This window comes from Elephas maximus, chromosome 25 (genome assembly GCF_024166365.1).
Source record: "Elephas maximus indicus isolate mEleMax1 chromosome 25, mEleMax1 primary haplotype, whole genome shotgun sequence".
Lineage (NCBI taxonomy): Eukaryota > Metazoa > Chordata > Mammalia > Proboscidea > Elephantidae > Elephas > Elephas maximus.
The window spans coordinates 28,116,188-28,132,070 of NC_064843.1; positions in this window are offsets into that span (position 1 = coordinate 28,116,188).

Below are 15,883 nucleotides of genomic sequence, written 5' to 3' on the forward strand. Positions count from 1 at the left end.
TATACTGAAAAAAAAAATTTAGTCTCTTATCTGAAATTCAAATTTAACTGGATGTCCTTTCATTTTATTTGCTAAATCTGGCAACCCTATGCCTGGCCAAACAGCCAAGGAGAACCCAGCACGTGGGACTTGCTGCTGACCACGGCCTCCTACCCAGCATTGCCACATTCAGCTTCCACCTGTCACTGCCCTGCTCCAGAACTGTGTGTGGCTCCCCGCTGCTCCCACAGCAGAACTTGGCCTTCCTGGCCAGAGGCTTAGCCAGGGTAACTAGTGCCCAGGGCCAATCTCTAAGTTTGTCCCCCAACCCCATTGTCGATGGGAAGGTGGTGTGGGTGATTAGCAAATGCCGCCCTCTAACCACCCCCTCAAAGATGTCATCTTAAAGACTAAGGCGTGCCTGACCCAAGCCATCGTATTTTCTAATGCCTCATGTTCATGTGAAAACTGGGCAATAAATAAGGAAGACCAAAGAATTCACACCCTTGAATTAATATTGAATATACTGTGGACTGCCAAAAGAACGAACAAATCTGTCTTGGAAGAAGTACAGCCAGAATGCTCCTTAGAAGCAAGGATGGCAAGACATGTCTCACATACTTTGGAAATGTTATCAGGAGGGATCAGTCCCTAGAGAAAGACATCATGCTTGGTAAAGTAGAGGGTCAGTGAAAAAGAGGAAGACCCTCAGCGAGATGGATTGACACAGTGGCAGACAACAATGGGCTCAAGCATAACAATGATTGTGAGGATGGTGCAGGACCAGGCAGTGTTTCCTTCGGTTGTACATAGGGTCGCTATGAGTCAGAACTGACTCGATGGTACCTAACAACAGCAACAGACCCCCCTTACTACATCTGTTTCCTGGCTGCTGTGCTGAGCCTTGGCTGTTCTACCAACCTGGCTGAGCTGCTTGGGCCCTTTCCCACCTTTGCTCCTGCTTCTGTTTTCCCTGCCTGGCACATCTCCTGCCCACTCCCAGTACCAAACACTAACATTTATTGAACACCTTCTGGGTGCAGGCACCATGCTGAATTCTGCTTGTGCATTATCCCATTGGATCATCACAAAACCCAATATGGGAGGAACCAGGGCTTCAAAACCAGGTCATTCCCGCTCCGCTCGCGCCGCTGCTGAGAATTTGCGTTTCTAACAAAGTACCAGGCAATGCTAATGCTGTTGTTAGGGACCGATTCTAAGAACCATTAGTAGAGCAGCAGTTCTCAAAATTTATTATACACAAGAATCACCTGGGGGATCTTGTTAAACTGTAAATTCTGGTTCTGCCTGATCCCCAGGTGATTCTTAGATATAATAAATTTTGAGGCCAGCTAGCTAAACTCGTGGTTCTCAGAATTGGTTCCTACCATCTTGGGTTCTGTGAGGATCCAACGGGATAATAAACATGAAGAACTCAGCATGGTGCTTGGACCCAGAAGGTGCTCAATAAGTGTTAGTGATTGCTACTGGGAGTGGGCGGGAGACATGCCAGGCAGGGAAAACAGGAGCAAAGGTGGAAAAGGGCCCAAACCAGGCACTGGGGATGTGACAGTTACTGAGTCAGAGCCTCAGACTTGGGAGGGACTTGAAGGGGAAGGACAGATAGTTAGTCAGGTGATTGTGAGGTAAGATGACAGTGGTGGAGTTGGGGCATGCCTAGGAGACCACAGCTAGATTGGAGGGATAAGAGAAAGCTTCTAAGCCTGAAAAATAATAGGAATTTGTGAGATGAAGACAGGTGGGAGGGTGTTCCAGGTGGAAGAACTAGTTTGTGCAAAGGCCCTGGGGTGCAACTGCAAGTAGTACAGCCCTGGAGGTGGGAAGTAAAGAGAGGTAAGGTGAGGGAAATGGATTGTGCAGAGTTCCCTGTCCCCAGAGCAAAAGGAGAACTTTTAATGGGTTTTGAGAAAGAACCTTCCAGGTGAAGAAGATGGTGGTAGGGGAGACCTACCCTGTCCCCTCTCTTCCCCCTGCAGATTCAGGCTGCATCTGCACAGGCTCAACCCTCAACTGCAGCAGTAGGCAGGGTGCTCCATTTCAAGGTCAGGGTGCCTCTGGCTCCAAGCCCCCTCCCTCTCCAGCTAGGGTGGAAGTGGGGTTGAGGAAGCAGCCCCCTCCACCTGCTGGAGGGAGCCAGCCTCTGCATCACCAGCCTGGGTCATATTTCCTTCCATATTCCCTCAGCCTTAAGGGACAGGCCTTGGGTGTGGTCAGAAATCCCTCGGCTGGAGCAGAAGGCTTCAATTGCCGTCCCCCATCCCTGCCAAGGCAGCCTTTGGTGTCAGCAGAGGACTGATCAGCCTGGCCAGGATGCCTGGCAGTGTTGGCCAAGGCTGGGAAGTTCCCGGCTCCAACTGCCCTTCCCGGAAAGACACCAGTTTAGCCAAACCCTTTTGGACTCTGTGATTTCTAGCTTAGGGAAGAATACTGAGAGATCATTATTAACCATTCTATGAAGTAGAGCTTACTGTGTACCCTAAAATCTATCCAGTGCTTCCAGCCACCCCATGGCCTTGACCCTCAGCAAGGGGACCTCCTAATCTGTCTCATTTGGATAAGCCTTCTGCTCCCCACCTTCCATTTGTTATCCAAACTATGTCCCATTGCACTTTGCAACTCAAGGAGGGTGTAGCCTGGTGCTCTACATTTGTAGTTGTTGTTAGGGGCCGTTGAGTCGGTTCCAACTCATAGAGACCCTTTGCACAACAGAACGAAATACCACCTGGTCCTGAGCCATCCTTACAATTGTTGTTATGCTTGAGCTCATTGTTGCAGCCACTGTGTCAATCCACCTCATTGAGGGTCTTCCTGTTTTCCGCTAACCCTGTACTCTGCCAAGCATGATGACCTTCTCCAGGGACTGATCCCTCCTGACAACCTGTCCAAAGTATGTAAGACACAGTCTCGCCATCCTTGCCTCAAAGGAGCATTCTGGCCGCACTTCTTCCAAGACAGATTTGTTCGTTCTTTTGGCAGTCTATGGTATATTCAATACTCTTCACCACCACCACAATTCAAAGGCATCAACTCTTCTTCGGTCTTCCTTATTCATTGTCCAGCTTTCACATGCGTATGATGCAATTGAAAATACCATGGCTTGGGTCAGGCACACCTTAGTCTTCAGGGTGACATCTTTGCTTTTAAACACTTTGAAGAGGTCCTTTGCAGCAGATTTACCCAATGCAATGCATCATTTGATTTCTTGACTGCTGCTTTCCATGGCTATTGATAGTGGATCCAAGTAAAATGAAATCCTTGACAACTTCAATCTTTTCTCTGTTTATCATGATGTTGCTCATTGGTCTAGTTGTAAGGATTTTTGTTTTCTTTATGTTGAGGTACAATCCATACTGAAGGCTCTGGTCTTTGATCTTCATTAGTAAGCGCTTCAAGTCCTCTTCACTTTCAGCAGGCAAGGTTGTGTCATCTGCATAATGCAGGTTGTTAATGAGTCTTCCTCCAATCCTGATGCCCCGTTCTTCATATAGTCCAGCTTCTCGTATTATTTGCTCACCATACAGATTAAATAGGTATGATGAAAGAATACAACCCTGACACACACCTTTCCTGACCTTAAACCAATCAGTATGCCCTTGTTCTGTCCGAACAACCACCTCTCAATCTATGTAAAGGTTCCTCCTGACCACAATTAAGTGTTCTGGAATTCCCATTCTTCGCAACGTTATCCGTAATTTGTTATGATCCACACAGTCGAATGCCTTTGCATAATCGATAAAACACAGGTAAACATCCTTCTGGTATTCTCTGCTTTCAGCCAGGATCCATCTGACATCAGCAATGATATCCCTGGTTCCACGTCCTTTTCTGAAACTGGCCTGAACTTCCGGCAGTTTCCCTATCGATATATTGCTCCAGCCATTTTTGAAAGATCTTCAGCAAAATTTTGCTTGCGTGTGATATTAATGATATTGTTCTATAATTTCCACATGCTGTTGGATCACCTTTCTTGGGAATAGGCATAAATATGGATCTCTTCCAGTCAGTTGGCCAGGAAGCTATCGTCCATATTTCTTGGCGTAGACGAGTGAGCACCTCCAGCACTGCATCTGTTTGTTGAAACATCTCAATTGATACTCCACCAATTGCTGGAGCCTTGTTTTTTGCCAATGCCTTCAGAGCCGCTTGGACTTCTTCCTTCAGTACCATCGGTTCCTGATCATATGCCACCTCTTGAAATGGTTGAATATCAACTAATCCTTTTTGGTATAATGACTCTGTGTATTCCTTCCATCTTCTTTTGATGCTTCCTGCGTGGTTTAATATTTTCCCCATGGGACCCTTCACTATTGCAACTCGAGGCTTGAATTTTTTCTTCAGTTCTTTCAGCTTGAGAAACGCCAAGCATGTTCTCCCCTTTTGGTTTTCCATCTCCAGCTCTTTGCACATGTCATTATAATACTTCGCTTTGTCTTCTCCAGCCGCCCTTAGAAATCTTCTGTTCAGTTCTTTTACTTCCTCAATTCTTCCTTTTGCTTTAGCTGCTGAACGCTCAAGAGCAAGTTTCAGAGTCTCCTCTGACATCCATCTTGGTCTGTTCTTTCTTTCCTGTCTTTTCAATGACCTCTTAATTTCTTCATGTATGATGTCCTTGATGTCATTCCACAACTCATCTGGTCTTCGGTCAGTAGTGTTCAGTGTATCAAATCTGTTCTTCAGATGGTCTCTAAGTTCAGGTGGGATATACTCAAGGTCATATTTTGGCTCTCATGGACTTGCTCTGATTGTCTTCGGTTTCAGCTTCAACTTGCATATGAGCAATTGATGGTCCGTTCCACAGTTGGCCCCTGGCCTTGTTCTGACTGATGATATTGAGCTTTTCCATCGTCTCTTTCCACAGATGTAGTCAATTTGATTTCTGTGTGTTCCATCTGGCGAGGTCCATGTGTATAGTTGCCGTTTATGTTGATGAAAGAAGGTATTCGCAATGAAAAAGTCGTTGGTCTTGCAAAATTCTATCATTCGATCTCCAGCATTGTTTCTATCACCAAGACCATATTTTCCAACTATTGATCCTTCTTTGTTTCCAGCTTTCGTGTTCCAATCACCAGTAATTATCAGTGCATCTTGTTTGCATGTTCGATCAATTTCAGACTGCAGCAGCTGATAAAAATCTTCTATTTCTTCATCTTTGGCCCTAGTGGTTGGTGTGTAAATTTGAATAATAGTCATATTAACTGGTCTCCTTGTAGGCATATGGATATCATCCTGTCACTGACAATGTTGTACTTCAGGATAGATCTTCAAACATTCTTTTTGACGATGAATGCAACACCATTCCTCTTCGAGTTGTCGTTCTCAGCATAGTAGACTATATGATTGTCTGATATAAAGTGGCCAATACCAGTCCATTTCAGCTCACTAATGCCTAGGATATCGATGTTTATGCATTCCATTTCATTTTGACTTTTCCTAGATTTCCAATTTTCCTAGATTCATACTTTGTACATTCCAGGTTCCGATTATTAATGGATGCTTGCAACTGTTTCTTCTCATTTTGAGTCATGCCACATCAGCAAATGAAGGTCCCCAAAGCTTTACTCCATCCACATCATTAAGGTCGACTCTACTTTGAGGAGGCAGCTCTTCCCCAGTCATCTTTTGAGTGCCTTCCAACCTGGGGGGCTCATCTTCCAGCACTATATCAGACAATGTTCTACTGCTATTCATAAGGTTTTCACTGGCTAATGCTTTTCAGAAGTAGACTGCCAGGTCCTTCTTCCTAGTCTGTCTTAGTCTGGAAACTCAGTTGAAACCTGTCCTCCATGGGTGACCCTGCTAGTATCTGAATACCAGTGGCATAGCTTCCAGCATCACAGCAACACGCAAGCCCCCATGGTATGACAAACTGACAGACACGTTGGGGGCTCTATACTTAGATGTCTTAAAATCCTGTTTAAGGAAGATCAATTTATGTGGGCCTCAATGTATATATAGATGGGATGTATCTAGAAGGGAAGCAGGTATTCTAAGTGGGTGGAAATGGAGAGTGAAGGCATGGATGCTGGAAAAAGAAAGTCCAGAGAAACTGGCTATCTGGCCTTGGATATGGAGCAAAACCACAAGCACTGGAGAGCCATCAGTAGTTACTGAGCAGGAGAGCAACACAGCATTACTAGTCACTTACCAGACTCTCTGCAAATGTCATGTGCCCTTGTCCTGCTCACACTGTGCTCTCTGCCTGGACACTTCTTCCCTTCCCCTGTCTACCTAGTTAATGCCAACTTGTTTTTTAGATCCCAGCTCCACTGTTGCTTCCTGAGGGAGACAGACTCTAAGATGATCCCCATGATACGTGCCACCTGGTGTTCACACCTGTGTAATCTCTATCCCTTGAGTCTGTGCTTTTGACCAATAGAACATGGCAAGGGTGATGGGATGTCACTGTCATGATTGCATTACTTTGTATAAGACTCAGTGTTGCTAGCAGACTACTTCTAGAGATTCTTCTTGCTGGCTTGATGAAGTAAGTGTCCATGTTGAGGAAGTCCACATGGCAAAGAGTTATTGTTGACCTTTAAGAGCTGTAGCCTCCAGCCGACAGACAGCAAGAAGACAGGCCGTGCCTGAGTCCTAACAGCCACAAGGAAATGAATCCTGCCAACAACCTGAGTAAACCTGGAAGCTGATTCTTCTCCACTCAAGCCTCCAGGTGAGAATACAGCCTGGCTGATGTGTTGACTGCAGCCTTACAGGTTCCTAAGTAGAGGACCCATCTAATCTGTGCCCAGACTCCCGAGTCACAGAAACTGAGATAATGCATATGCATTGTTTAAAGTCTCTAAGTTTGTGGTGATTTGTTACATAGCAATAGATAACTAATACACTTGTGACTAGATTGTTGTTGTTAGGTTCAGCTGAGTCAGTTCCAACTTAAACCAACCCTGTCTATGAAAGAATAAAACATTGCCTGGTCCTGTGCCATCCTTACAGTAGTAGGTATGTTTCAGCCCATTGTTGTAGCTACTGCGTCAATCCATCTTATTGAGGGTCTCCTTCTTTTTCGCTGACCCTTTACTTTACCAAATATGATGTCCTTCTCCAGGGATTGGTCCCTCCTGATAACATGTCCAAAGTAAGTGAGATAAAGTCTCATTATCTTGCTTCTAAGGAGCATTCTGGCTGTGCTTCTTCAAGACAGACTTGTTCTAGGTTAAATTTGACTAGGCTAAATCTCCCTTATCTAGAGTCTTATAGCATCATGTGCCTTTTTATCTTAATGTTTTATGTGTCATTTGATTTATATTTTCCATTTAATCAATGCTCTGTCTTCATGAGGGCACCTTTTGCTCTTCACTGTGTCCCTAGTGCTTTACATGGTATCTGGCACATAGAATATACTCAACAAGTTTTAGTTGCATCTGTACATAAGTGAATGCTCTTATTTAACCTTTACAACAACCTGACAAAGTGGGAATCATTGTTATAGCTGAGGAAAGGGAACCAATCATTAATATAAGTTTTTAAGTCTTACATTTAACAAAATTTTGCTTATGCATGCCACTTATGTCCTAAATTTTAGCATGACTGAAGGGTAATTTAAGTGATTTGGAAGCAGGGTGTGTAAAAATTTGCTTAACTGCATGATATAACCGTGCATATATCCCGCCTGAATTTAGAGACTATTTCAAGAATAGATTTGATGCACTGAATACTAATGACCGAAGACCAGACAAGTTATGGGATGACATCAAGGAATCATACATGAATAAAGCAAAAGGTCATTAAAAAGACAGAAAAGAAAGAAAAGGCGAAAATGATGTCAGAGGAGACTCTGAACATTGCTCTTAAACGTAGAGTAGCTAAAGCCAAAGGAAGAAATGATCACATAAAAGAGCTGAACAGAAGATTTCAAAGGGCAGCCTGAGAATACAAAGTATTATAATGAAATGTGCAAAGACCTGAAGTTAGAAAACCAAAAGGGAAGAACACGCCTGACATTTCTCAAGCTGAAAGAACTGAAGAAAAAATTCAAGCCACAAGTTGTAATTTTGGAGGTTCTATGGGTAAAATATGGAATGATTCAGCATCAAAAGAAGATGGAAGGAATAGACAGAGTCACTCACTGTACCAAAAAGAATTGATTGATGTTCAACCATTTTAGGAGATAGCATGTGATCAAGAACCTATGGTATTGAAGGAAGAAGCCCAAGCTGCACTGAAAGCATTGATGAAAAACAAGGCTCCAGGAATTGACAGAATAACAATTTAGATGTTTCAGCATCTCAATGCAGTGCTAGAGGTGCTCACTCATCTATGCCAAGAAATTTGGAAAACAGCTACCTGTCCAACCGACTGGAAGAGATCCATATTTGTGCCCATTCCAAAGAAAGGTGATCCAAAAGAGTGCAGAAATTGTTGAACAATATCATTAATATCACATGCAAGTAAAATTTTGCTGAAGATAATTAAAAAATGGTTGTAACTTTGGAGAGTGGCATCTGGAGTCTTAAACACTAGCAAGTAGCCATCTAAGATGCATCAATTGATCTCAACCCATCTGGAGCAAGGAAGAATGAAGAACACCAAAGACACAAGGTAATTATAAGCCTAACAGACAGAAGAGACCACATAAACCAGAGACTACATCAGCCTGAGACCAGAAGAACTAGATGGTGCCCAGCCACAACCGATGACTGCCCTGACAGGGAACACAACAGAGAACCCCTGAGGGAGCAGGAGAGCAGTGGTGTGCAGACCCCAAATTCTCATAAAAAGACCAGACTTAATGGTCAGACTGGGACTAGAGGGGCCCCAGAGGCCATGGTCCCCAGACCTTCTGTTAGCCCAGGACAGGAACCATTCCCAAAACCAACTCTTCAGACAGAGATTGGACTGGAATAGGGGATGGAAAATGATACTGGTGAAGAACGAGCTTCTTGAATCAAGAGTATACATGAGACTATGTTGGGATCTCCTGTCTGGAGGGGGGATGAGAGGACAGAGGGGGCCAGAAGCTACCTCAATGGACATGACTAGAGAGAGTGGAGGGAAGTACTGTGCTGTCTCACTGGGGGAGAGCAATTAGGAAAGTATGGCAAGGTGTGTGTAAATTTTCATATGAGAGACAGACCTGATTTGTAAACTTTCACTTAAAGCACCATAAAAATTATTAAAAAAAAAAAAATACACTGTAGTTAGAAGAAACAGCTATCGTCAATATACTCTGTCTTTTTAATCTGCTTTATTCAGACCATAGCCTCATAGGAAATGCCATTCTTTATTTTTTACCACTTAGCACCAATAATAAAGTATCAACAATAAAAGACTTTCCTTAATACCTGAGATCTTCTACTTAATATATTTTTGTCACCTCCCCAATGATGCTTTTCTTGCTTATGGACAAGGAGAGGGCAAGCACAGTGCTACTGCTCCTAGCAAAATGAATACACAAGTGATTTTAGCTTAGAGACAATACTCAAGCAGCAAGAAAGTTTACAAAGTTCCATTTAGGTTGGTTGAAAAGAGCTTTCTCTATCTTGACAACAAGTAATTTATGGAAAGCTTTTCATACTTTGGCCTGAATTGGTAGAGACTCTTTTCTAATTTGTAAAGTTTATAAATTCCTTCCTACAAGCGTCTTGCATACACATTGGAACTTGAGGTTCTACACCTTGGTCCTTATTTATGTCTCTTTGCCAGAGAAAATCAGACTATACTTCTTCGACCAAGGATGGGAAAATGACTACCCTATCCCTACGCAGTGTGGTTTCCATTAAGTAGGAGAAAAGGTTTCTTTCTCAGGACATGTTTTCAACTCTGGCATTAGTTCTCTAAACCCCTGCCTAAATCAAACACATGAATCTTCAAGTTCTTTTTACTTAGCTCAAAATATACCTAATCTTATCGGCACTAGCTATAAACAAAGACAGGGTTCCAAGGAATAATTCTCAGAGTTAAATTATTTTGCTTAAAAAATAGGATTAAAAAGCTTGGCTAAGGTGAGCTTCTCTCCACCCCAACACCTTAACAGGCTTTGTTTATCTACATTTGGTACAGAGGAATAATTCTGAAAAAAAAAAAAAAAGGTTGTAGCAGTACATCAACAGGGAAATGCCAGAAATTCAAGCTGAATTCAGAAGAGGATATGGAACAAGGGATATCGTTGCTGATGTCAGATGGATTCTGGTTGAAAGCAGAGAATACGAGAAAGATGTTTACCTATGTTTTATTGACTATGCAAAGGCATTCGACTGTGTGGATCATAACAAAGTATGCATAACATCGCAAAAAATGGGAATTCTAGAACACTTAATCGCGCTAATGTGGAACCTGTACGCAGACCAAGAAGCAGTCGTTCAAACAGAACAAGGGGACACTGCATGGTTTAAAGTCAGGAAAGGTGTGTGTCCGTGTTGTATGCTTTCATCATATTTACTCAGTCTGTATGCTGAGCAAATATCCTAGAAGCCAGACTAGATGAAGAAGAATGTGGCATCGGAATCAGAGGAAGACTCATTAACAACCTACAATGTGCAGATGACACAACCTTGTTTGCTGAAAGCGAAGAGGAATTGAAGCAGTTACTGATGAAGATCAAAGACCACAGCCTTCAGTATGGATTATGTCTCAACATAATGAAAACAAAAATCCTCACAATTAGATCAATAGGTAAAACCATGATAAACAGAGAAAAGATTCAAGTTGTCAAGGATTTCATTTTACTTGGATACATAATCAGCACCCATGGTGGCAACAGTCAAGAAATCAAATGATGTATTGCAAAAGACCTCTTTAGAGTGCTAAAAAGCAAAGATGTCACTTTGAGGACTGAGGTGCACCTGACCCAAGCCGTGGTATTTTCAATCACCTCATATGCACGTGAAAGCTGGACAATGAATAAGGAAGACTGAAGAATTGATGCCTTTGAATTATGATGTTGGCAAAGAATATTGAATATACACCATGGACTGCCAGAAGAATAAACAAATCTGTCTTGGAAGAAGTAAAGCCAGAATGCTCCTTAGAAGCAAGGATGGCAAGACTTCGTCTCACATACTTTGGACCTGTTATCAGGGGGGGCCCAGTCCCTGGAGAAGGATATCATGCTTCGTAAAGTAGAGGGTCAGCAAAAAAGAGGAAGACCCTCAGCGAGATGGATTGACGCAGTGGCAGCAACAACGAACTCAAGCATAACAACAATTGTGAGGATGGTGCCGGACCAGGCGGTGTTTCTTTCTGTTGTAAAAGACGTTATACCATGTTGTCGTTGTTAGGTGCTGTCAAGTCAGTTCCAACTCATAGCGACCCCATGACCATAGAATGCAATGCTGAGCCCATTGTTGCAGCCACTGTGTCAATCCATCTTGTTGAGGGTCTTCCTCTTTTTCGCTGACCCTCTACTTTACCAAGCATTTTGGAAAAAATCAGGTATTTTCCAGAAAGCGTGACTATCTTTCCAAAATACTTCTGGGCTCCTTCATTTTTCCCAAGGTCTTCTCTTAGTCCTTACTGAAAGCATTCCTTTGATATGCCTGCCCTGTTACTGTCCTTTTCTCTTCGTCAGTTGTTATTTGACCCAGCACTACCAGATCCTCATCTGTCGATGGTTCATGTAATTCCAGCTGTTCTCCAACATCACTTTCATCGACTTCATAAAATTCTACATCTTCGGCAAGTTTTGCAGTTTCCCTTTGCACTTCACGTGCATTGTATTGTCAGAGGTCAAGGTTATCTGGCAGCAGAACGCTTTTTAAACCAAAGTCAGTTTCTATTACATCTCTACTCAAAACTCTCCGATATTCCTAGCCTCATGCCTCTCACCCCTCACCCTACCTCCCAGATCACCTCTCCTATTAGGCTCCCCTCACTCACTCTTCAGTGGCACAGATCCTCAAACACACCAGTCACATTCCTGCCTTTCCACTGGCTCTTCCCTCTGCCCAGAATACTCTTCCCCAGATACCTACATGGCTTTCTCCCTCACCAACCTCAATACTACCCAAATGTCACCTTCTAGTGAGGCCTACCCTGGCAACTCCCATCTACCTTTCCCTGTCCTTTTTCCAATAGCACTAATCACCTAACATTTTATATAATGTGCTCGATTATGAATGTAGGCCCCATGAAGACACGATGTTTGTCTGCTTTCACTGGTATATCCCAAGAACAGTGCCTGGCACATAGTGTTATTGTTAGGTGCCATCAAGTCAATTCCAACTCATAGCAACCCCATGTACAACAGAAGGAAACACTGCCCAGTCCTGTGCCACCCTCACAATCATCTCTGTTTGAGCCCATTGTTGCAGCCACTGTGTCAGTCCATCTCGTTGAGGGTCTTCCTCTTTTTCACTGATCCTCTACCAAGCATGATATCCTTCTCCAGGAACTAGTCCCTCCTGTAACATGTCCAAAGTATGTGAGATGAAGTCTTGCTATAGTCACTTCTAAGGAGCATGCTGGCAGTACTTCTTTCAAGAAGATTTGTTTGTTCTCCTGGCAGTCCATGGTATATTCCATATTCTTCACCAACAGTGTACGTGCTAACAGTTATGGTGTTGGTACATGGTAAAATCAAAACCCTGTTGCCATTGAGTTGATTCCAACTCATGGCGACCCTATAGGACATAGAGCTGCTTCCACAGGGTTTCCAAGGAATGGCTGGTGAATTCAAACTGCCAACCTTTTGGTTAGCAGCCAAACCTTAGCCACTGCGCCACCAGGGCTCACTGAGCACATAGAAAGTCTTCAGTAAGGATTAGCGAGTGTTCATATCCTTGATAGCATTGCCGCTGGCTTGCAGTCCACATCCCTTGTTGCTGGCCTGTTTGCCTCTGGTCTCTTTCCCCAGTGCCCTTGGACCCTGCCCCAGGTGATATGAGTTGTCCAGTATCTCCCGATTCAGTAGTGCCTTCTGAGGATGCCAGTGTCTTGATCTCCCCACGTCTAAGCCAATTCTCCAGCGTGTTTGAAATGCTCAATTCTAGCTTTTTCCTCCCTAAGGGCAAGGGGTATGGAGTATCTAATACCAGGGAAAAGGAGAAGGGAGACAATAAAGGAGCCATGGACAGAGTGGAGAGGGTAAAGAGAGAAAATGGTCACAGATTTTCCTGGGGTCCCCTCCTCATCAGTTCTTCTAGCAGCTCCACGGAGCCACCAGCAGGGGGCGAGAGCTGTGTGCCCAGGTCCTGAGCTTCGTGCCACGTGTTAGAAGCAGTCCTGTTGAGTCATGGAACACACAGCCACGCTGCTTTGTCGAGTTTGGTGTGTGGAGTATTTTTGTTTTTTACAGCCCAGCTGTCTGTGTAATGACTTCCTTCCCGTGGCCTTGTTCACCGAGGTGTCCCCGAGCGACCAGCTGAGTCACTGCATTCCTGGCAGCTTAAAACACTGGCCCAAGCACTGAGGACCAGTTCTTCAAGTCGGGGGACCTTTGGAGGCTGCCAGGAAGTGCCCAGGAAAGACAGGCTGTAGAGCTCCCATCATAACCTGCACTGCTCCCCAAAACATGATTTAAAAAAAGTAGAAATAGAGAAGAAAGTCCTCCTGTTAAGTCACTAGGGAATGGCCACAGGCCTGTGGCACAGCCTGAAGAATTACTAGTCAGTGACCAAGAAGTCAAATTCAGGCAGGAGGTGGGTACTAGTAACCAACAAGCATTCCCTTTGACTTGTAGCGTGAAGGGTCGGTAACCCAAGTGAGGGAGACTGGGAACTCTCATGCCCACTGGTGGGAAGGTAAACTTGCTCAGCACTTTTCAAAATAAGCTGGTAAACAAAAAACAAAGCCCACTACTATCAAGTTGATTCCAATTCATGGCAACCTCATGTGTTGAGGAGTAGAACTGCTCCATAGGGTTTTCTTGGGTGTAATCTTTAAGGAAGCAAATCTCTAGGCCTTTCTTCCTCCAAGGTGCTGGTGGGTTTGAACCGCCAACCTTTAGCCTCCAAGGCACTGGTGGTTTGAACTGCCAAACTTTAGGTTAGCAGGCAATTGCAAACAGCTTGTGCCACCCAGGTACCTAAAATAAGCTGGTAGTTCTTAGTAAACTATTCATAGGGCACATAGGACAGCAATCTCACTTGTGGACACATATTTAGAAGAGAGCTTGCTCAGATCCATAAGAAGACAAAACCAGAAAACCAAACCCATTGTTGTCGAGTCCATTCCAACTCACAGTGACCCTATAGGACAGAGTAGAACTGCCCCACAGAGTGTCCAAGGCTGTAATCTTTACAGAAGCAGACTGCCACACCTTTCTCCCACAGAGCAGCTGGTGGGTTCAAACTGCTGTCCTTTCAGTTAGCAGCCAAGCACTTAACCATTGTGCCACCAGGGCTCCTCCTAAGACGACAAGGAGGAGGATGTTTATTATGGTATGGTTCATAGTATAGGGAATGGAGGAAGGTAAGCCTTCGGGGAGTGAGTTAGTAGAACTTGGTGGATGTGTTCCTTGGAATTCTGCCAGCAGTGAGACGCAACCAACTAGATGTATATACAATAGCATGGATGGAACTTGAATAATGGTAAATGGGGAAAACAGCTTAAAGCACAATATTTTTACAGTTCTATTGTGGAATAATTGATGTACAATAAACTGCACATATTTAAAGTATACGATTCGAGTTTTGATTTGTATATATCCATGAAGCCACCACCGTAACATATCACCCCCAAAAGTTTTCTCATGCACCTTTGTAATATACCCCTCTTCTACCCCATCCCCAAGTAACAACTTAATGTAAATTATAGTTTATATTTCCTAGAATTTTACATACATGGAGTCATGTGATAAGAACTCTTATTCTGCCTGGGTTCTTTCATTCAAAGGAGCCCTGGTGGCACAGTGGTTAAGCACTTGTCTGCTAACCAAAAGGTTGGCGGTTTGAACCCACCAGCTGCTCCACAGAGGAAAGATGTGGCAGTCTGCTTCCATAAAGATTACAGCTTTGGAAACCCTATTGGGCAGTTCTACTCTGTGGTATGGGGTCCCTATGAGTCAGAACTGATTTCGGTGGCAATGGGTTTGGTTTGGTCTTTCATTCAGCATCCATGTTGTGTGTATCCATAGCTGGTATCTTTATTTTTGTGTAGTATTTCATTGTATGGATGTATCACATTTGTTTATCCATGCACCTGTTCATGGATATTTGAGATGTTTCCAGGTCTTGTATATTACAAGTAAAGCTGCTACGAACATTTGTGTCTAAGTTTTGTGTAGATAATATGCTTTGATTTTTCTTGGATAAATACCTAGGAATGGAATGGCTGGGTCCCACTTTAAGAAACTGCCAAACAGTTTTCCAAAGTGATTGTATCACTTCACATTTTCACCAGCAGTATATGAGACTTCCAGTTGTCTAGGACAACATTTTGATGTAAAATATGTAGGGTTATTTAATTTATAATATCATAGTTGCAATATTATAGGGGGCTTATGGAAAATAGGAGTGAGGCTTTGTATGGACAGAATATCTTATAGTGCTTTGAACTGAGGGGTTGGACTAATTTAACTCTGTACCTACCCAGTACTTAAAAAAGATGGCGGTGGGAGAGAAAAAAGGGGAAGGTTCTGGAAGGGAATATTAACATCCCTTGACTTGGAGAGACCCAAGGTGTGGGTGGGCCGTGGGAGAAGTAGAAACACTGGGACTCTTTGGCACCACAGAATGGCCAGTTGATCAAGTCAACTCCACCTTCAATCTCTGGCTTCTCAACCAGCCAGGGAACCTGGGGATAATGAAGGAAATACAAGGAAAGGCTCCATCCAAGCTAGGAGAGCTCGATCTAATTATTATGGTGAGGAGAATATCAGGCACTGATTGATATAGGTCTGGGTGATAGGCCTATCCCTGATGGCAGTTAATACAAGGCAAAAGAGGTTACTTCAGCTGGCTTACAACAGTCAGGGTTTAGCCTCAATGCT